General features: G+C 42.8%; 1 pseudogene; it reads left to right on the forward strand.

Annotated features, from left to right (window-relative positions):
• The first annotated feature begins 4592 nt into the window (after positions 1–4592).
• LOC115195122 (trifunctional purine biosynthetic protein adenosine-3-like) overlaps positions 4593–24147 on the forward strand; it is a 30880-nt pseudogene continuing 11325 nt past the window's right edge.

Raw genomic sequence — 24147 nt, forward strand, 5'->3', positions numbered from 1 at the left:
GCACAAAGACATCATCTATGTATCTCTTCCATAGGAAGGTTTTAGAAAGTAGGGGGTGTGTCTGTTTTGTAAATGAGTGCTTCCTCAAATTGTCCCACATACAGGTTTGCATAGTGGAAGCCCATGGTTACACCCCGAATTTGAAGGAAAAAGTCTGACAGAAAGACAAAGTAGTTTTTGGATAATACCAGTTCAGTGAGTTACAAGATGCAATCATTGGATGAAGCAAGGGTAGGGTCTCTCTGCTGAAGGAAGTGTTGCAGTGCCTGCAAGCCTCCAGTGTGTGGATTGTTAGTGTACAAGCTCTCCACATCAAAAGTGCCCAGCAGGGTGCCCTCTGGTATCCTTAAGCCCTCTATCAATGAGATCATGTGACTAATGTCTTGTATTTGACGTAAGATGGGAGATTCTCAACCATCGGTTTAATGTGGTGTTCCACAAACTTAGAAATGTTGGAATCACAGAGTCAAATGCAGCTACAATGGGTCTACCTAGGGGAGGAGACACTTTTTTGATTAATTTAGCCACTGTATAAAAAGTTGGTATTTTATGAAATTTCACAGAAATTCTCATTCTTTATTGGTGATCTGCCCTGATTCCAAACAGTTTTCCACTGTGGATGAGATGTTATGCTGGAATTCTAGGGTAGGGTCACAATTCAGTTTGTGATAGAAGTCACCTTTGTCAGTGACATTCATTCACATAGTCACATTTGTTTTGTATGCAAATTGCTCTTCTTTTGTCACATTTTCTCATGATAATCGAAGGATCTGATTGTAAAGTCCTTAAGAGCCATTATCTCGTCTATACTCAGGTTATCATAGGATTTCTGTTTCTGTTTGTCTTTCAGTAGGTCACTTTCATAATTTTCAACAATCCTGCCGAAGGCTTCTATAGATGGATTTGGGGGGAGGTACGAATGAACTTTTTGCTCAAAATGTTGTTCTCTCAGAGCTTACAGTTTATTTGCCGTTAGTCAGCACCTCTACACAAAATAATTGTCAACGGGTGTGCGGCTGCTCATGCTTTTTATTCAACTCCCTTTTATTTAACAAACTTGTTTCAATAAAGTACATACTCTACAGGTCTCAAACTGAACTCTGGAACTCGAAGACCGTTTCACTGCGTTTTTTCATTGTTACCCTCTAATCAGGGACTGATTTAGACTTGGGACACCAGGTGGTTGCAATTAATTATCAAGTAGAACAGAAAACTAGCAGGCTCCGGACCTCATAAGGTAAGAGCCAATTTAAGCTTCATCCGGAAATGTGGTCTGAGGCGCTGTATAGATGGTGACGTAAATACGGAACCTCCGTTGGCGCAGAGGCCAAAGTGAGCTCAGTACCGCATTGCCGTGAGCATCTAAAATGTTGTAAAAGGATTAATAGACGCTGCATGGTCAATCCGACATCTGCATTGGCTGTGCTGAATCATTTACGGTGATATGGCCTTTGCTGAAGTCAGGACATTCATACTTGCTTTGCGGAGCAGTTCAGAGCTGTTGTGAAGGAAGTTGTCAAGGAAGTGAGTTTGTGTTTATACAGGACCTCCCCCCTACGGTCAATCAATCATGTCAATGCAGAGCTATATGGAGCCATCCGCATTATTAACACATTTGAGAGGCACACTGCCATGCGGTACTTAACTCATTGTGGCCTCTGCATTCCTCCAGACGCTCGCCAATTGCATCGCACCATCCATATGGTGCCTCATTTTTGGATCAAGCATAAATTGGCTTTTACAATGCTGAGGTGTCCATATAGCTCTGCATTGGCATGATTGGCTGACAGTAGGTGAGGGTGGGAGGTCCTGTTTTATTTTTTTGGACAATATTTTTATTTATTTCACCTTTATTTAACCAGGTAGGCCAGTTGAGAACAAGTTCTCATTTACAACTGCGACCTGGCCAAGATAAAGAAAAGCAGTGCGACAAAAACAGATTGTATCTAAACAACTTCCTTCTCAACAGGTCTGTGCTGCTCCACAAAGAGCAAGATGTATGAATACCCTGACTTCTGCAGAGGCCATATCCTCGAAAATGCAGCACGGCCAATGCAGAACCCCAGATTGACCACGCAGGGCCTTTAAGTGTTGAATACCCATGCTCTACAGGCAAAAAATATAGGGTTGGCCTAAAATCTACAACTCCCATGATTCTCTGAATGAAAAAAAATTACTACAGGCTAAGGAAGTTAAAACATGTTTTACAAGAAACAAAACTTGATATGTACATGATAGACTTTATCTTAAGACCTTATACTAGACACTACCTAAATAAATGGCCTATAGAGGTTACATATATCCATTATTTGGCCCGCGTTTAAATGCTAAACAAACACAGTTGTGTATCATTTAGGGTCCACGTGGTTTGAGAGTTGATATGCTTTGTTCAAGTCATAGTTGGAACTAAGAAAAGTCAGACTTGTTAAATGGTTGAACGCGGCACGTGTATAACTACAACCTGTTATAAAGTCGAAAATGTACGAGTTTGCTAGTTTCGACTAGCACTTTAACGCTGCAATACTCTCAGTCCTTACTGCACACAATATAGTCTCCCCCTAGCTGAGTGCAAGGAAAATACATCTGGACGTGGGCGCTGTTATCAAAAATACGAACTTGCCACGACACGTGCGTTTGGCTTTAATAGACTTCAACTAAGTTTTTTTAATGAGAACTTGCAGTGTTGCGCGTGTGGTCACTGAGTCAGTTTTACCATCGTGAAGCGATGCTAACGACAACTTGGAATCAACTGGGAAGTTGGCTACAATGCCTAGATAAAAATACAAGAACACGGCTAATTTCGAGAGGGTGATTTTTTCCCCCGCAGTATTTTTGCATGTGGCTGCAAATATATAGATACGTCAATGAACTTGTTAGCAAACGTTAGTGTGGCTAAACTCAAACGCTGTAACTTAGTTAACTGGTTACAGTTGTTGCTAGCTGCTGTAGCTATCTAAGTTATGTAGTTTAACTTTACTTGTGGAGGCATTCCACCCACATTTGTTATATTGTAGCCAGTGGGCTCATTCTGCCATCACTGGTCATCAAATTGAGTAAAAAAGTAGCTCTCTTTCCACCGTGTAGTTTTAGTACTGCTTGCATCAATTGTGCTGATTTAAAAAAAGCGATGGGCAGCGGACAATCATTTGTACATTTTTAGCAAAATTATCTCTCCAAAAGTTCTCAAACTGTAAATTAATAGTTCCATTGACTTGAGTCACAAGTGCGTGTTTCCAATCAAAGGGAGCGACTCGACTAATTGGGAACCACGCACATCCTGTAACCTAGATTTTGTACAGAGGCTTATAGGGCATTCCGGGGGGGGGGGGGGGGGGGGGCGGTTCATGGCAGGAAGGGATCCAGCTTTTTGTCAAATTCACGTATTATTTTTTTCTTCATTTAAGCAAACCTTAACCTAATTATCCTAGCCTGCTGCTTAAGTTCTCCTAACCTGCCATAAAAAGTAAAATCTGACGTTAATTTGACAATTTATCCATTCTAGCCATGATCTTCCAGGGGCACGTTCAGCAGGATTGAACATTCAGATAGCAATATGCTATGTAGATCAAACATGCCTCTCTAATATGTTGTATAAGAAAGCACATTGGCTCTATTCACACATTTCTATCTGCAACGTTAGATAACTTTTGGCAACTGTACATTGCTCCAGTAAGATGGGAGATAGGACTGGTTTAAACTCTGACCCCTTGGTTTGTTTATTGTGTGTGGGGGGGTATTGATTGGGGCAAAGGCATGTCCTCCACTTCTTCAACCCCAATATTGTCCATCTACAACAGTGATAGCAAACTTTGATGCAGCTGGGGACCAACAAAAAATCTGAAGTCATTATGATGGGCACAGTAGCTCAAGGGTTTGCATACCTTGGGCTGCCAATCCCTGAGCTACAATGTCTTTGAGGCAAATGAAACGCATACAGTATTCAAGGGGTTGTACATGTTAGTCCCCCTCAACTTGTTTCTACTGTCCTTAACACGCTTATACATGATATGTTGCGCACATATTTTTTTTCATGCAAATTACAGTTTTTAATGGGTCCCTACACAGAATGGGCTCTTGCACAATGACAACTAATTGGAGACAGATTTTTATGGGTGGCCGTGTCCCTACCAATGTGACATATGAATAGGTGATTTAAGTGCTAGGCCCCAGCAAAAGGTCACCAATCCTTCACAGCAGCCTGGTGATGAGGCCTTGGGTAAGGTGCTCATTTGCAGACCCCCTGCACCATAGGTACATTTTTACATGCAATTAAATAGCTTCCTTTATGGATTATAAATTAAAAGTGACTTGAGAAGCTGTTTTATTTACTGTCGCTGTTAGTGCCCAGTGACTAACCTGGGTTGAATTCAGAAGGGTGCAATGTTCTGAAGGTTGCAGATAGAAATGTATTGAATAGAGCTGACAAGTTTCTTTATTCTACATGGCAGAGAAGTATGTCTGTTCTACAGAATAAATTTTTATATGAAAGTTCCATGATGTCTTAATGAGCACCATCCTGGTGTGAGGATGTGATTTGATCACGTGTGCCTGTTTTGTGCTTGGTTCTTCCATCTACCTGTCATTCAGTTGCCATGGCAGAGCGGGTGCTGGTGATTGGCAGTGGTGGGCGGGAACACACCCTGGCATGGAAGCTGGCACAGTCGCCACACATCCAGGAGGTCCTGGTTTTACCGGGGAATGCTGGCACCGCCAACTGTGGAAAGATCTCCAACTCTGGTGAGAAGGACACACATAACTGTTTCGCATATCATGATCTGTCTGGGGTATTTTATGATCACCTGACATGACCAGGAATCATATGATCTAGTAAAACTCTTAGCCACTCCGTTGCATCTGAAATTTGTGTGTGTCTCCCCCCCTTCTGCATAGAGGTGTCTGTGAGTAACCACTCCATCCTGGCTCAATTCTGTAAGGAGCATAGCGTGGGGCTGGTGGTGGTAGGGCCCGAGGTGCCTGTGGCAGCAGGTGAGTGGCACACATACTTATCTTCCCCATTTCATATTCAGCCATCTGAAACAGTACAGGTACAAAGGAATTGCCAAGTTTGCAGTCATCATAAATAAGAATTTGTTCTTAATTGACTCATTTAAATGTATAATTATTATCAATGCACTATAAATATAAGGCTTTTCCTTTTCTCCCATTCTCTGGTCCCTCTCCCTTGTTCCAATCTCATCTGCACCCCCCACCCCCAGGCATGGTAGATGACCTGCAAGCGGCGGGGGTCCAGTGTTTCGGCCCTTCGGCGAAGTCTGCCCAGCTGGAGGCCAGTAAGAGTTTCTCCAAGGCCTTTATGGACCGTCACGGCATCCCCACAGCCCACTGGTGCTCCTTCACTGACCCCCAGGCGGCCTGCAGCTACATCCGCACGTCAGTACTGGGGGGGGGGGGGAGAGGTCATGTTCATTAGGGCACACCATAGGAAAATTATTTGCTACAGAAAACAATGTTTCTAATTGGACTAGTCCAGGTAGTCTGTCCCTGTTTGAGTCTGCTCGCTGTGTATCATCTTAACACTGTGTCATTGAATTTCTACCCATCTCCTGAACTTAAATATAATTAACCCCTGACCCCAGGGCCAGTTTTCCTGCTCTGGTGGTGAAGGCCAGTGGCCTGGCTGCAGGGAAGGGTGTCATTGTGGCCAAGGACCAGGAGGGGGCCTGCCAGGCTGTGCAGGACATAATGAAGGTATAGTTTCAAAGTGACCCAAAGTCAGTTTTGCATTTCCCACCCTAATAGTTAAGGCTATGATTCCGAGAGGGTATGCTGTATCTGTGGGCACTCACAGTAGGTGGATCAGAAAGGTTTGCATTAGAGGTTGACCGATTAGGAATTTTCAACGCCGATACCAATTTATTGGAGGACCAAAAAAAAAAAATATGCCTTTTTTAAATTGTTTGTGTGTGTGTGTAATAATGACAGTTACAACAATACTGAATTAACACTTTTTACCTTTTTTTTTTTACTTAATATAATACATAAAATCAATTTAGTCTCAAATAAATAATGAAACATTCAATTTAGTTTAAACAATGCAAAAACACAGTGTTGGAGAAGAAAGCAAAAATGCAATATGTGCCATATAAAAAACGTTTAAGTTCCTTGCTCAGAACATATGAAAGCTTTCCTTTTAACCTGTTAGGGTATAGGGGGCAGTATTGAGAATTTTTTGAAAAAAGATGTGCCCATTTTTAAATGCCTCCTACACCTACCCAGTAACTACAATATGCATATACTTATTATATATGGATAGAAAACACCCTAAAGTTTCAAAAACTGTTTGAATGGTGTCTGTGAGTATAACAGAACTCATTTGGCAGGCAAAACCCTGAGACAGATTCTGACAGGAAGTGGATACCTGATGTGTTGAATTGACTTTGAGCCTATGCCATTGAAAAACAAAGGGGGTGAATTATATTCTGGCACTTCCTATTGCTTCCACAAGATGTCCCCAGCCTTTACAAAGTGTTTTGAGTGTTCTACAGTGAGATCTGACCGAATAAGAGCCATGGAACGTGATGGTCCATCATTCACCCTGGCGCGCGATTTGATGGTGGGTACTCTCATTCCGAAACGTTTTAAAAGAAAACCCAATGGTCCGCCTTGAATTTTATTCATGTTCTGGTTAAAAAAGGCCCTAATGATTTATGCGATACAACGTTTGACATGTTTGAACGAACGGAAATATATTTTTTCCGTTCTTGAAGTGAAGTGAAGTCCGGCTGGCTTAGATCATGCGCTACAACACGGAGGTTTTTCGACATAAATGATGAGCTTTTTTGAACAAAAATACATTCGTTATGGACCTGGGACTCTTTGGAAGTGACATCTGATGAAGAGAATCAAAGGTAATGGATTATTTATATAGTATTTTCGATTTTAGATTCCTCCAACATGGCGGTTAGTCTGTATCGCGATGCGTATTTGTCTGGCGCAGTGCTCAGATTATTGCAAAGTGTGATCTCCCAGTAAGGTTAATTTAAAATCTGACAAGTCCATTGCGTTCAAGAGATGTAAATCTATAATTCTTTGAATGACAATATAATATTTTAGCAATGTTTTCTAATATTAATTAATTATTTTGTCGTCATGACTTGACTGCCGGTATTGGAGGGAAACGATTTCCTGAACATCAACGCCATAGTAAAACACTGTTTTTAGATATAAATATGAACTTGATAGAACTAAAAATGCATGCATTGTCTAACAAAATGTCCTAGGAGTGTCATCTGATGGAGATTGTAAAAGGTTAGTGCATAATTTTAGCTGATTGTATGGTTTTGGTGAGGCATGTCTTTGAATCGACAATGCATTGCACACAGCTATTGTCAATGTACTCTCCTAACATAACCTAACTTTATGCTTTCCCCGTAAAACCTTTTTGAAATCGGTAAACGTGGTTAGATTAAGAAGATGTTTATCTTTCAAAGGCTGTAAGTTAGTTGTATGTTTGAGAAATTTGAATTTGTACATTTATTTGGTTTCAAATTTGCCGCTCTTGAAATGCACCTGCTGTTGATAGGGTGCGCCACAGGTGGCACGCTAACGTCCCAGGTAGCCTCAAGAATTAACATGAGTCTTCAATATTAACAGTTAAGAAGTTTTAGGCTATAGTTATTATAGGAATTATGACGCGTCGATTATTTCTCTCTATACCATTTGTATTTCATATACCTCTGACAATTGGATGTTCTTATAGGCACTTTAGTATTGCCAGGCTAGTCTCGAGAGTTGATAGGCTTGAAGTCATAAACAGCACTGTGCCTCAAGCATTGCTAAGAGCTGCTGGCAAATGCGGGAAAGTGCTGTTTGAATGAATGCTTACGAGCCTGCTGCTGCCTACCACCCCTCAGTCATACTGCTCTATCAAATCATAGACTTAATTATAATAAACACACAGAAATACGAGCCTTGGGTCATTAATATGGTCAAACCCGGGAAACTATCATTTCGAAAACAAAACGTTTATTCTTTCAGTGAAATACAGAACCGTTCCATATTTTATCAAACAAGTGGCAACCCTAAGTCTAAATATTGCTGTTACATTGCACAACCTTCAATGATATGTCATAATTATGTAAAATTCGGAAAAATTAATGATGGTCTTTGTTAGGAAGAAATGGTCTTCACACAGTTCGCAACGAGCAAGGCGGCCCAAACTGCTACATACAGTTGTGGCCAAAAGTTTTGAGAATGACACAAATATTAATTTCTACAAACTTTGCTGCTTCAGTGTCTTTAGAAATGTTTGTCAGATGTTACAATGGAATACTGAAATATAATTACAAGCATTTCATTAGTGTCAAAGGCTTTTATTGACAATTACATGAAGTTGATGCAAAGAGTCAATATTTGCAGTGTTGACCCTTCTTTTTCAAGACCTCTGCAATCCGCCCTGGCATGCTGTCAATTAACTTCTGGGCCACATCCTGACTGATGGCAGCCTGTTCTTGCATAATCAATGCTTGGAGTTTGTCAGAATTTGTGGGTTTTTGTTTGTCCACCCGCCTCTTGAGGATTGACCACAAGTTCTCAATGGGATTAAGGTCTGGGGAGTTTCCTAGCCATGGACCCAAAATATCAATGTTTTGTTCCCCGAGCCACTTAGTTATCACTTTTGCCTTATGGCAAGGTGCTCCATCATGCTGGAAAAGGCATTGTTCGTCACCTAACTGTTCCTGGATGGTTGGGAGAAGTTGCTCTCTGAGGATGTGTTGGTACCATTCTTTATTTATGGCTGTGTTCTTAGGCAAAATTGTGAGTGAGCCGCTCCCTTGGCTGAGAAGCAACGCCACACATGAATGATCTCAGGATGCTTTACTGTTGGCATGACACAAGACTGATGGTAGCGCTCACCTTGTCTTCTCCGGACAAGCTTTTTTCCGGATGCCCCAAACAATCAGAAAGGGGATTCATCAGAAAAAATGATTTTACCCCAGTCCTCAGCAGTCCAATCCCTGTACCTTTTGCAGAATGTCAGTCTGTTCCTGATGTTTTTCCTGGAGAGAAGTGGCTTCTTTGCTGTCCTTCTTGACACCAGGCCATCTTCCAAAAGTCTTCGCCTCACTCTGCGTGCAGATGCACTCACACCTGCCTGCTGCCATTCCTGAGCAAGCTCTGTACTGGTGGTGCTCCGATCCTGCAGCTGAATCAACTTTAGGAGACGGTCCTGGCGCTTGCTGGACTTTCTTGGGCGCCCTGAAGCCTTCTTCACAACAATTTAACCGATCTCCTTGAAGTTCTTGATGATCTGATAAATGGTTGATTTAGGTGGAATCTTACTGGCAGCAATATCCTTGCCTTCCTTTTTGTGCAAAGCAATGATGACGGCACGTGTTTCCTTGCAGGTAACCATGATTGACAGAGAAAGAACAATGATTCAAAGCACCACTCTTCTTTTGAAGCTTCCAGTCTGTTATTCAAACTCAATCAGCATGACAGAGTGATCTCCAGCCTTGTCCTCGTCAACACTCACACCTGTGTTAATGAGAGAATCACTGACATGATGTCAGCTGGTCCCTTTGTGGCAGGGCTGAAATGCAGTGGAAATGTTTTTTGGGGATTCAGTTCATTTGCATGGCAAAGAGGGACTTTTGCAATTAATTGCAATTCAAATTGCCGTCATACAAACTGAGGCAGCAGACTTTGTGAAAATTTATATTTGTGTCATTCTCAAAACATTTGGCCACGACTGTATACCCTGACTCTGCTTGCGCTGAACCCAAGAGAAGTGACAAAATTTCCCTAGTTAATATTGCCTGCTAACATGAATCTCTTTAAAAAATATATACTTTTGTATTGATTTTATGAAAGGCATTGATGTTTATGGTTAGGTAAATTTGGAACATTTTTGCTTTTTTTCTGAAATGTGCTTTTGTTAAATCATCACCCGTTTGGCAATGTTGAAGTAGGTTGTGATTCGATAAGAAATTAACCATTGATTATATGCAACGCAGGACAAGCTAGTTAACCTAGTAATATCATCAACCATGTGTAGTTTACTAGTGATTATGTGAAAATTGATTGTTTTTTATAACATAAGTTTAATGCTAGCTAGCAACTTACCTTGCCTCCTTGCAGCCACAAGGTCCTTTTGATGCTGCACTTGCGCAACAGGTGGGCAGCCTGCCACGCAGTCTCCTCGTGGATTGCAATGGCCGATTACCGATTTGTTATGAACACTTTGAAATCGGCCATGACGATTAATTGGTCGACCTCTAGTTTGCGTAGGAATAAGCAATATGACACACATCTACCTATAGTCTTTCAAAGGGTACCTAGGGCAGTGGTTCCATTTTTGTAAAAATGTTGCTCTGCCTGGAGTACCGCTGAAGTTCCCCCTCGTGTGCATTTTACCAGTAGTCCTATGACCTCATGAGTCTTCTCAAGTATACCCTGTGGATTGGCCAAGTACCCCCGGGGGTGCAAATTATCCTGTTTGGGAACCACTGACGTAGGGGATGGGGGTTGTTTCTAGACAGGGCCACCAAATTCCCCCCTCCCCCTACACTTGACCTCTTTTTGGCTCTGCTATGTCCCAGCTACTAATAGGGATGGGCACAATTAATCAAATATCTGAATGAACGTCAGTATTTGTTTTTAAGCCTATTAAACAATGAACAAGCCTTGTCTAAATTTGAATTAATGGAGTGGCTGCAGTTACAGATTTTCTTAAACCAGACTTGATATTGGTAAAAATACAGAGGTTTCTGCACATGTGTAATCCACTAGCCCAGTGGTTCCCAAACTTTTTGTAGTTCCTTACCCCTTCACACATTCAACCTCCAGCTGCGTACCCCCTCTAGCACCAGGGTCAGCGCACTCTCAAATGTTGTTTTCATTGTAAGCCTGCCACACATACAATACATTTATTAAACATAAGAATTAGTATGTTTTGGTCACAACCCGGCTCATGGGAAGTGACAAAGAACTCTTATAGGACCAGGGCACAAATAATAATCAATAATTTTGCTCTTTATTTAACCATCTTACATATAAAACCTTATTCACCATTTTCGATGAACAAATAACTTGCCACAGGTTAATGAGAAGGGTGTGCTTGAAAGGATGCACCCAACTCTGCAATGTTGGGTTGTATTGGAGAGAGTCTTAAATCATTTTCCACACAGTCTGTGCCTGTATCTAGTTTTCATGCTAGTGAGGGCTGAGAATCCACTCTCACATAGGTACGTGGTTGCAAAGGGCATCAGTGTCTTAACAGCGCGATTTGCCAAGGCAGGATACTCTGAGTGCAGCCCAATCCAGAAATCTGGCAGTGACTTCTGATTTAAATTCAATTTTCAACTTTTTAATCATAGCCTCAATTTTGTCCCGCACATTGAATATAAACTCAGCAAAAAAGAAACAACCCTTTTTCAGGACACTGTCTTTCAAAGATAATTGTAAAAATCCAAATAACTTCACAGATCTTCATTGTAAAGGCTTTAAACACCGTTTCCCATGCTTGTACAATGAAGCATAAATCATTAATGAACATGCACCTGTGGAATGGTCATTAAGACACTAACAGCTTACAGACGGTAGGCAATTAAGGTCACAGTTATGAAAACTTAGGACACTAAAGAGGTCTTTCTACTGACTCTGAAAACCACCAAAAGAAAGATGCCCAAGGTCCCTGCCCATCTGCATGAACGTGCCTTAAGCATGCTGCAAGGAGGCATGAGGACTCCAGATGTGGCCAGGGCAATAAATTGCAATGCCCGTACTGTGAGACGCCTAAGACAGCACTACAGAGAGACAGGACGGACAAATGATCGTCCTCGCAGTGGCAGACCACGTGTAACAACACCTGCACAGGATCGGTACATCCAAACATCACACCTGCGGGACAGGTAGAGGATGGCAACAACAACTGCCCGAGTTACACCAGGTACGCACAATCCCTCCATCAATGCTCAGACAGTCTGCAATAGGCTGAGAGAGGCTGGACTGAGGGCTTGTAGGCCTGTTGTAAGGCAGGTCCTCACCAGAGATCACTGGCAACAACGTTGCCTATGGGAACAAACCCACCGTCACTGGACCAGACAGGACTGGCAAAAAGTGCTCTTCACTGACGAGTCGCGGTTTTGTCTCACCAAGGGTGATGGTCGGATTCGCGTTTATCGTCGAAGGAATGAGTGTTACACCGAGGCTTGTACTCTGGATCGATTTTGGAGGTGAAGGGTCCGTCATGGTCTGGGGCGGTGTGTCACAGCATCATCGGACTGAGCTTGTGGTCATTGCCTGCAATCTCAGCACTGTGCGTTACAGGGAAGACATCCTCCTCCCTCATGTGGTACCCTTCCTGCAGGCTCATCCTGACATGACCTTCCCAGCATGACAATTCTTCCAGCCATACTGCTCGTTCTGTGCGTGATCTCCTTCAAGACAGGAATGTCAGTGTTCAGCCATGGCCAGCGAAGAGCCCGGATCTCAATCCCATTGAGCATGTCTGGGACCTGTTTGATCGGAGGGTGAGGGCTAGGGCCATTCCCCCCCAGAAATGTCCGGGAACTTGCAGGTGACTTGGTGGTGTAACATCTCACAGCAAGAACTCGTAAATCTGGTGCAGTCCATGAGGAGGAGATGCACTGCAGTACTTAATGCAGCTGGTGGCCACACCAGATACTGACTGTTACTTTTGACCCCTCCCCCTTGTTCAGGGACACATTATTCACTTTCTGTTCGTCACATGTCTGTGGAACATGTTACATTTGCTGAGAATAAATGCAGTTGACAGTGAGAGGATGTTATTTTTTTTCTGTGTGTATCTATCTATCATGTATGGACTATTTGAAAATGTGAGTCACATTTATATTTGGCGTGTCCCAGTTTGGGAATATTTGCTCTAGCCTACCTCCTTACAGCTGCGGTTCAGTCACCCTGTGACGCAGCTTATTCACAAAGTAATTTGTCAGTTGTCACAGTAGCCTAGGCTATTGCAAATCTAAGCAAGACACAAACAGATTGTCAAGCCATTTCATGTTTTTTTTTGTCAGGAGGGGAGTTACATGCAGCTATTTAGGAAAGCTATATGTAGACTGCATAGCATATCAAAAAAGCATGACACGGGCAGTCAATAGCGATTACATGGTCTTTTTTTCATTGCAAACATTGGCTTAACAAGAGGCAGACTGTTGCCTATATGGCAGTATAAATATAAAGATTACATCACACAAATGGTCAATGTTACGCCCTGATGCAATGTGTCTTGCTTATGCTATTGCAAATCCATTACAACAGACAGCAGTTTGTAGTTTCATATATATATATATATACTGCTCAAAAAATAAAGGGAACACTAAAATAACACATCCTAGATCTGAATGACTGAAATAATTGTATTAAATACTTTTTTCTTTACATAGTTGAATGTGCTGACAACAAAATCACACAAAAATAATCAATGGAAATCCAATTTATCAACCCATGGAGGTGTGGATTTGGAGTCACACTCAAAATTAAAGTGGAAAACCACACTACAGGCTGATCCAACTTTGATGTAATGTCCTTAAAACAAGTCAAAATGAGGCTCAGTAGTGTGTGTGGCCTCCATGTGCCTGTATGACCTCCCTACAACGCCTGGGCATGCTCCTGATGAGGTGGCGGATGGTCTCCTGAGGGATCTCCTCCCAGACCTGGACTAAAGCATCCGCCAACTCCTGGACAGTCTGTGGTGCAACGTGGCGTTGGTGGATGGAGCTAGACATGATGTCCCAGATGTGCTCAATTGGATTCAGGTCTGGGCAACGGGCGGGCCAGTCATAGCATCAATGCCTTAATCTTGCAGGAACTGCTGACACACTCCAGCCACATGAGGTCTAACATTGTCTTGCATTAGGAGGAACCCAGGGCCAACCGCACCAGCATATGGTCTCACAAGGGGTCTGAAGATCTCATCTCGGTACCTAATGGCAGTCAGGCTACCTCTGGCGAGCACATGGAGGGCTGTGCGGCCCCCCAAAGAAATGCCACCCCACACCATGACTGACCCACCGCCAAACCGGTCATGCTGGAGGATGTTGCAGGCAGCAGAACGTTCTCCACGGCGTCTCCAGACTCTGTCACGTCTGTCACGTGCTCAGTGTGAACCTGCTTTCATCTGTGAAGAGCACAGGGCGCCAGTGGCGAATTTGCCAATCTTGATGTTCTCTGGCAAATGCCAAATGTCCTGCATGGTGTTGGGCTGTAAGCACAACCTCCACCTGTGGACGTCGGGCCCTCATACCACCCTCATGGAGTCTGTTTCTGACCGTTTGAGTACATTTGTGGCCTGCTGGAGGTAATTTTGCAGGGCTCTGGCAGTGCTCCTCCTGCTCCTCCTTGCACAAAGGCGGAGGTAGCGGTCCTGCTGCTGGGTTGTTGCCCTCCTACGGCCTCCTCCACATCTCCTGATGTACTGGCCTGTCTCCTGGTAGCGCCTCCATGCTCTGGACACTACGCTGACAGACACAGCAAACCTTCTTGCCACAGCTCACATTGATGTGCCATCCTGGATGAGCTGCACTACCTGAGCCACTTATGTGGGTTGTAGACTCCGTCTCATGCTACCACTAGAGTGAAAGCACCGCCAGCATTCAAAAGTGACCAAAACATCAGCCAGGAAGCATAGGAACTGAGAAGTGGTCTGTGGTCCCCACCTGCAGAACCACTCCTTTATTGGGGGTGTCTTGCTAATTGCCTATAATTTCCACCTGTTGTCTATTCCATTTGCACAACAGCATGTGAAATTTATTGTCAATCAGTGTTGCTTCCTAAGTGGACAGTTTGATTTCACAGAAGTGTGATTGACTTGGAGTTACATTGTGTTGTTTAAGTGTTCCCTTTATTTTTTTGAGCAGTGTATATATTACACACACACACAGTATTTTGGAATGTTTGTTCAAATAGCAGTTGTTCAGAAATTAGGGAGAGGCTACATCATCAAATTGGTTGAGTGTTCAGAAGAGGGTGAGTAAAGAGGAAATGTGAATGTGTGTAAAATAACATGTGCAGAACATGATTTGGATCCTTAGATTTGAGAAATAAGTTTCTAGGGGGGTGGGGGCGAAAACGGTATTTGTAGCCTCAACCTTAAATTATACTGAACAAAAATATAAATGCAACAATTTCAAAGATTTCACTGAGTTACAGTTAATTATAAGGAAATTATAAATTCATTAGGCCTTATTCTATGCATCACATGATGGGGCAGGAGTGCAGCCATGGGTTGGTCTTGGAGCCAGGCCCAGCCAATCAGAATGTTTTTTTTTTTTGTTGTTTATTTTTCCCACAAAAAGGCTTTATTAATACTCCTCAGGAGCCCCCACTTCCCTTCAGATGATCCTGCAGGTGTTGTAGCTGGATGTGGAGGTCCTGGGCTGGCGTGGTTACATGTGGTCTGCGCTTGTGAGGCCTGTTGGATGTACTGCTAAATTCTCTAAAACGACGTTGGAGGCAGCTTATGGTAGAGAAATGAACAACAGCTCTGGTGGACATTCCTGCAGTCATCATGCCAATTGCATGCTCCCTCAACTTGAGATGTCTGTGGCATTGTGTTGTGACAAAACTGCACATTTTTAAGGTGGTCTTTTATTGTCCCAGCCCAAGGTGCACCTGTGTAATGATCATGCTGTTTAATCAGCTTCTTGATATGCCACACCTGTCAGGTAGAGGGAGTTCTTGCCAAAGGAGAAATGCTCACAAACAGGGATGTAAGTAAACATTTTAGAGAAATAATCATTTTGTGCGTCTGGAAAAGTTCTGGGATTTTTTTCAATTTCAGCTCATGAAACATGGGACCAACACGTTGCTTTTGTATTTTTGTTCAGTGTAGATTGTCTGTTACATTGTCACATACAATGATATAACATGACATTTGTTTTATAAAAATTAAGCATTTCAAACTTTGGAATGTAGTGTTTATGTAGCTTACTGAGATACTGCTGCTTCAGACATCATGTGGCTTTGACAGTATATTGTTTTCATTTGCACACTGTAAATATAGCCTACAATTCTGAGGATTCACAAAGTGATAATTTGCTTGAAAATAAAACTTTCTCCCTCATCAGTTTTCGTTCAATGTTGCGGTTAGCCTAAGCTACTTTTAGCCAAAAGCTACCCCCAGAAAAAAAACAGCGCATTGTCTGCTATTGTGGCATTTTGCGTCACGATTGGTCAAAAGAGTAGAGCAATTCTGAAATGTATATTTTTGGGGGACTATCTGGATATCTGAAAAAAATTTGACATTAGAATAGTGAAATTTCAAATGCCCATCCCTAGCTACTACCAGTCTCTTTGCCCTTTCTGGTTGGCTTATTTATCCTCTTCTGTGTTCATGTACTGATAGAATACCACAGTCTATCCTCTTTTGATTGTCACCAAAATGCTATCTGTGGGTTTACCTCAGTACAGCAGTTTTCATAAGAATGTCGCTCGGCCTTGAATTTTGTTATTTTGGGTGAGATGAGGTGTCACTTAAGCACACTCACTAGACTATGAGTGTGTGTGTATATAATCTCTCACACTATATACGTGCACATGCCGACAACACAAACGTGCGCACATTTTTTATTTATTTTACTCTTACCTATCCTGATGATGCCTAGTCACTTTACCCTGCCTTCATGTACATATCTGCCTCAAATACCTTGTACCTCTGCACATTGATCTGGTACTCCCTTTTTTATATAGCTCCATTTTTGTGTGCTTTATGTTATTTGTCTTGTGTTATAAATAAAATAGTATTTTTTAAACTCTGCATCGTTGGGAAGGGCTGGTAAGCAAGCATTTCTACACCAGTTGTATTCGGCGCGACTCGAGAAATCCATCTCCCATTTTTAAGATACGGTGTGTGTGTTGCAGGACAAAATGTTCGGCTCTGCCGGGGAAACTGTGGTGGTGGAGGAACTGCTGGAGGTAGAAGAAGTGTCTGTGAGTGTCCGGCCCTCATTCTTTTTCTTGTGAAATACCAACGTGTACATGCGCAGTGGGCAGCATTTTTGTCACGCAAAATAGCACAGTTCTTGGCAAAGAATACATTGGATCATGTGTGTTCCTTGTCTATTTAAAATGTTATGGTTATTTTGCTCACTGCCATTTGCTTGTGCAAAATGTTGGCCTGTATGTACCCTGACAACAATTCAATATCCATTTACTAACTACTTACTCGCTCTGTCTCTCTCTCTCCTTCCCTGTGTAGTGTCTGTGTTTCAGTGATGGCTGCACTGTGTCCCCCATGCCCCCGGCCCAGGACCACAAACGCCTGCAGGACGGCGACCTGGGCCCCAACAGCGGCGGCATGGGGGCCTACTGCCCCACCCCTCAGGTACACACACTTGACAACCACCGACCATTGTCTCACATTGCTCAGAATGTGCATAGAGTGTCCTACACAACCTGCTATTGTTTGTCCTCTGTCTGTCAATCAAACGTCCAGGTGTCTCAGGAGCTTTTGCAGCAGATCAGAGAGACTGTCCTGCAGAAGACTGTGGATGGCATGAAGGAGGAGGGTGCCCCCTATGTGGGTGAGTAATGAACTGCAGGCAGCACTGGTTATTGAGTGGAAATGAAAGGGGTGTGAAATCTTGTCCTTTCTCTTTCATTTGTCTCACTCGCTTGTTTACTTGTTGTTATCCTCTCTCAGCCCTCTCGCTGGGCTGATGTTGACCAAGCAGGGGCCAAAGGTCCTGGAGTTCAACTGTCGCTTCGGCGACACAGAGTGTCAGGTTGGTCAACTGTGTGTGTGAGCATGCGTTATTGGTATATGTTACTGCTCTATGTTATCAGCTCTCTGATAAGTCAAGTTCTGCACTTGCACTCCACTAATGGGTACATTTAAGATTAATGGAGGATGAACTGATCCTTAATCTGTGCCTATTAGGACAAATCCGATCTTGCCTGAATCATGTTCATTTGGGCATGTACCTAAACATTTTGCAGTGGGAAAACTGAAATTCCAGTATTACATCCCTGTTTCACTCTGAATCAAAATATTTTCTTCCTACTGAACGTGACCCTGTTCCAGGTGCTGATGCCCTTGCTGAAGAGTGACCTGTACGAGGTGCTCCAGAGCACCCTGCAGGGGAAGTTGGCATCCAGCGCCCCTGTGTGACACCAGGACAGCTCTGCAGTTACTGTGGTCATGGCCAGCCCTGGCTACCCCGGCTCCTATAAGAAAGGTGTCACAATCACAGGTAGGTAAGCAGCTGTCAATCGCTACTCAACTGGCGTGTATTCATTAGTAACACCGTTGCAAAAGCGTTTTGCACCGTTGCAAAGCTTTTCCATTGGACAAATGCAGGTAAGTCCTTCCATGTTTCATTCCGTTTGCCTCTGTTTTCTTTTGTATGGTTCCCTTTCGATCCTTGTGAATATTCCTGTTCGCAACAGATCTGCTGTCAGTCGAAACCGATACTGAACAACAAACCTATCAACTAATTACATAACTTTAACTAGGTTTCCATCCAAACTTTTAATGCGAGTAAAGTACATGTTGGATAAAACAAATGTTACGACGGGCCTGATGGAAATGGCACATTTGTCAGCGAACTTTCCAAATGTTGGCACAACTAAATACGCTATGCGAGGTGGGATAATTTTGTTTCTGTAAAATGTATTATGTGAGAAATGGTGGGGGAAATGCTTTTATGTGCAAATATCGATATAACCATATCTTGGTGACAGGCGATGGAGCGACGGGAAAAATATATACAGTTGAATCGGAAGCTTACATACACTTAGGTTGGAGTCATTAACTCGTTTTTCATCCACTCCACAAATTTCTTGTTGACAAACTATAGTTTTGGCAAGTCGGTTAGGACATCTACTTTGTGCGAGACACAAGTAATTTTTCCAACAATTGTTTAGAGACAGATTATTTCACTTATAATTCACTGTATCACAATTCCAGTGGGTCAGAAGTTTACATACAGTAAGTTGACTGTGCCTTTAAACAGCTTGGAAAATTCCAGAAAATGATGTCATGGCTTCTGATAGGCTAATTGACATAATTTGAGTCAATTGGAGGTGTTCCTGTGGATGTATTTCAAGGCCTACCTTCAAAACTCAGTGCCTCTTTGCTTGACATCATGGGAAAATCAAAAGAAATTAGCCAAGACCTTGACATTTGTAGACCGCCACAAGTCTGGTTCATCCTTGGGAGCAATTTCCAAACGCCTGAAGGTACCACGTTCATCTGTACAAACAATAGTAACACCATGGGACCACGCAGCCGTCATACTGCTCAGGAAGGAGACGCGTTCTCTCCTAGAGATGAACGTAGTTTGGCGCGAACAGTGCAAATCAATCCCAGAACAACAACAAAGGACCTTGTGAAGATGCTGGAGGAAACGGGTACAAAAGTATCTATATCCGCAGTAAAACGAGTCCTATATCGACATAACCTGAAAGGCCGCTCAGCAAGGAAGAAGCCACTGCTCCAAAACCGCCATAAAAAAGCCAGACTACGGTTTGCAACTGCACATGGGGACAAAGATCGCACATTTTGGAGAAATGTCCTCTGGTCTGATGAAACAAAAATAGAACTGTTTGGCCATAATGACCATCGTTATGTTTGGAGGAAAAAGGGGGATGCTTGCAAGCCGAAGAACACCATCCCAACCGTGAAGCACGGGGGTGGCAGCATCATGTTGTGGGGGTGCTTTGCTGCAGGAGGGACTGGTGCACTTCGCAAAATAGATGGCTTCATGAGGAAGGAAAATTGTGGATATATTGACGCAACATCTCAAGACATCAGTCAGGAACTTAAAGCTTGGTCGCAAATGGGTCTTCCAAATAGACAATGACCCCAAGCATACTTACAAAGTTGTGGCAAAATGACTTATTAGGGACAACAAAGTCAAGGTATTGGAGTGGCCATCACAAAGCCCTGACCTCAATCCTATAGAAAATGTGTGGGCAGAACTGAAAAAGCATGTGTGAGCAAGGAGGCCTACAAACCTGACTCAGTTACACCAGCTCTGTCAGGAGGAATGGGCCAAAATTCACCCAACTTATTGTGGGATGCTTGTGGAAGGCTACTCGAAACGTTTGACCCAACTTAAACAATTTAAAGGCAATGCTACCAAATACTAATTGAGTGTATGTAAACTTCCGACTTCAACTGTATATGTACACATACACTCACACACACACACACTACCGGTCAAAAGTTTGGGGTCACTTAGAAATGTCCTTGTTTTTGAAAGAAAATCACTTTTTTTGTTCATTAACACACAGTACCAGTCAAAAGTTTGGACACCTACTCATTGAAATATTTTACTTTATTTTTACTATTTTCTAAATTGTAGATTAATAGTGAAGCCATCAAAACTATGAAATAAAACGTATGGAATCATGTAACCAAAAAAGTGTTGAACATATATTTTGAGATTCTTCAAAGTAGCCACCCTTTGCCTTGACAGCTTTGAAACCAATATGCTAGTTAAAGCATCAGCGCGTGGTCTGGAAAGGCAGTTTGCCAGTTACCTTACAGCAGCGTGTCCCCTGAACAATAACGAAGAGGTAGTTGAGAAGCTTGACCACGGAGACGGGGGTGAGAAGATGATGAAGCATACTCCATGAACTAACTAAAAAACAACTGGCATTTGGAAAGTTTGAGGTGAGGGAGAAAGTGTGGTGGAACAAGTATTGTTTGCATTGTTAAGTATCTTGCTTAACTGATCAAATAATTGAGTTTATGGTGTGAAAATTAGCTGGCTAATAGTCAGAAAGCGAACGTTACATCAGATGAGCTAACGTTAGTAACTTAACCAATTCGCTATTGTATTAACTCGTATCAAATTTTATTGGTCACATACACGTGAGTAACAGATGTTATTGCGGGTGTAGTGAAATGCTTGTGCTTCTAGCGCCGACAGTGCAGTAATATCTAACAAATTACATATTTGTACACACACATCTAAGTAGGAATGAATTAAGACTATACATATGGACGAGTGACGTCAGAGCGGAACAGACTAAGATACAGTAGAATAGTATAGAGTAAAGTATATACATATGAGATGAGTAATGGCAGATATGTAAACATTATTAGTGACTAGTGTTCCGTGGTTGATGTCCTTGATGATCTTTTGGGCCTTCCTGTGACGTGAGGTGCTGTAGGTGTCCAGGTACTGTAACGTTATAACTTGAGAAATGTTGTATAACGCGTTAGTTGCTTACTGGACCCAGGCAATCTGTGAAATGTTAACTAGCTAACATACAATGAAAACAGTTCAGAGTATGTTTTATTTGGTACATGGGAATCCAACCGCAGAAATTACTTTTATGTGGCTACGTCATTATGCACAGCCTTTTATGGAAATGTATCTCTGGTGGGGAAATGTGCATATTTTAGAATGTTTGCATAAAACTGATTTAAAGTAGGGGGAGACTAGGGGCTACCTTTTATCTCCAATTCCTGTCACCGATGTTAGGTCATCCCTGGAGATGGCCCTGCATGCAAGGAGGAGATGGGGCACACCTTCAACTGTGGCCTTGGGGCTGTGCTGGTGGTGACCTTTCCTGATGCCCAGAAGGTTCTGAGGCAGCTTCAAGCCCACGAACCCCGATTGGCCTCGCGCATCTGGTACTCTAAAAAGTAGGACAGGGTTGGCAGCTCTGGTATACTATTACCATGTAGAATTCCAGTCTGACTTTTTTTTTTCATATTTCAAAAACATTCCTAGTTAGTTATGTTGGATTGGTGGAAGGTAACCTGCATTAAATTGTAGGTTAGCCTAGCTAGCACATGACTCATGATTTGTGACTCATGATTTGTACCCCTTGATAAGAATGGGTTGATGGACTTCGGAAAGAGAAATATTTGTAGGTAGTCTACCCAAAGTCATTCTTATACATGACAGTGAGGTAGAAGCTGAATTGAGGGACCAACTGATTTGACAGACAATAGCGTCTTGCGTCACTCTGACATTGGTAGAGGGCAAATAGCTCTAGCCTGATTGGGTGGTCATCTCACCATAACCTATGACCCTTGCTGTGTGTCCCTCCCCCAGCAGAGGCCTAACCTATAAGGACAGCGGAGTGGACATCGCCGCGGGAAACCGGCTGGTAGACATGATCAAGCCGTTTGCCAAGGCCACCTCTCGCTCAGGTAGTCACATCAAACCTCTCTCATTGGCTTTAATCAGAACAGCTACAGCTGAGCTACTAGCTAGACAGCCTGCAGAGCTGCAGTGCTTTTCCCAAACTCATACCTATCCACTTGTAATGATCTATGTAAGATTGGATATATGATTAGTTTCCCAAATCTTGCTGAGTACCCTGCCAGTTCTAATTCTACCTTTTTTGAACTATTCAGGTCAACTAATCATCACCCTCTGATTAGATAAATCAGGTGTACTGGAATTGAACAAATAAGTGGAATGGCTGGGCAACACTGGTATAAGCATTATGGCAAAAACCTCAATCTAGCCTATTTTTAGAGGGACAAAATGCTAGGGGTCGGTTTGGGATTGGGCATTTCATTACATGCCCTGCACTAAAGCAGTCTCTCGGTCAACCTATCATGATTTCACCTTATCCAACTAATTACGAAGCTCCAAGAAGGTCAATTATTTTCCTTTCCTTGTGAAATGAACATGAGAAAAGAAATTAGGTCTTGTCTACTTTATTTGGGTGTTGGATGATTACAAATACTGTACCTGTAGACGTGCCATCAATACAGTTTTACTAAAACAGAATTTGGAACAGTTTTCTCGATTTGATCTACAAACACATTGCTGCAGGAAGCTTCAATTTAGTTTTCTACAATGTATATGTGGGTGGACGGATGGATGGATTGATTAATTTAGTTATTTAAAAGACATAAAGGAAACCCAGTAAATTAGGGATACAAAGTATATTGAAAGCAAGTGCTTCCATACAGGTGTGGTTCTTGAGTTAATTAACAACCCATCATGCTTATAGTCATGTCTAAAAATGCCTTGTTGCCCATTTTAATTTGGCTACCATGGCATCTGTGGCTTTGATAGAGGGGTCTCAAAGGAGCATAGGGGGTTTAAAGTGTCTGTGTCAGTCACCAGATCTCAACCCAATTGAACACTAATGGGAACACCAACAAAACACCAATGATGGAATTTTTTGTGAAAGAATGGTGTTGAATCCCTCTAATAGAGTTCCAGACACTTGTAGGATCTATGCCAAGGCGCATTGAATCTGTTCTGGCATCTCGTGGTGGCCCAGCACCCTATTAAGACACTTTTATGTTGGTGTTTCCTTTATTTTGCCAGTTACCTTTACATCAACCAGATGTTTCTTTTGATCCTAGACTGGATAGAATATTATTTTAAAAATATACAATGTTTTTAATTATTTGGTGTATTAAACTTTTTCCCCAATGTGTTCTTTGTTTGTAAAAGACCTGTGTGTGTAAACAGTTGCTTTTATTCCCCTCCTGTCCACCATGGTGTAACGCTGAGCTGCGGGGCTTTGCCGGCCTCTTTGACCTCAAAGCTGCAGGCATCATCGACCCCATCCTGGTGTCTGGGACAGACAGAGTTAGGGACCAAGCTCAAGGTAAGCATGACTTCTCAAAACAGAAACGGCATATGAGACATTGCAGCCGATTTGCATATTTTGGTGCTGGAATAAGTACAGGCTTTTCATTCTTTTTCATGAAATGTAGGATCATGTGCATATGTTTTAGCTGTTTCTCAATTACGCCATGATTCCTCACATCTCATCTCCTTGCCGCCTCTGCTGTATTGGCGGAGAAGGTCCAAGGTCCCTACCCTTAGACCTCCTTCGCTAATGTGTTTTAAGCAGGTGAGGAGAGATTATGCCAGGAATCACAAAGGCATTAAGATCCTTCAACCTCTTCATGACTTCATCTCTGCCTTCTCTCGATTGCCCAGGCATGCCAGCAGCACAGCACCCTGGGACAGGACCTGGTGGCCATGTGTGTCAACGACATTCTGGCCCAGGGGGCGGAGCCTCTCTTCTTCCTGGACTACTTTTCCTGTGGCTGTCTGGATGTGGGCGTGGCCTCCGCTGTGATTGGGGGCGTGGACGAGGCCTGCGGGTTGGCGGGCTGCGCTCTGCTGGGTGAGGGGGTTGTCAGATGTCATCTTTAAGATGCAAGGATGGGTGTGTGTGCGCTCACTATTTTGTGTGTTCAGGCGGTAA

The sequence above is a fragment of the Salmo trutta genome, chromosome 6, assembly GCF_901001165.1.
Source record: "Salmo trutta chromosome 6, fSalTru1.1, whole genome shotgun sequence".
Lineage (NCBI taxonomy): Eukaryota > Metazoa > Chordata > Actinopteri > Salmoniformes > Salmonidae > Salmo > Salmo trutta.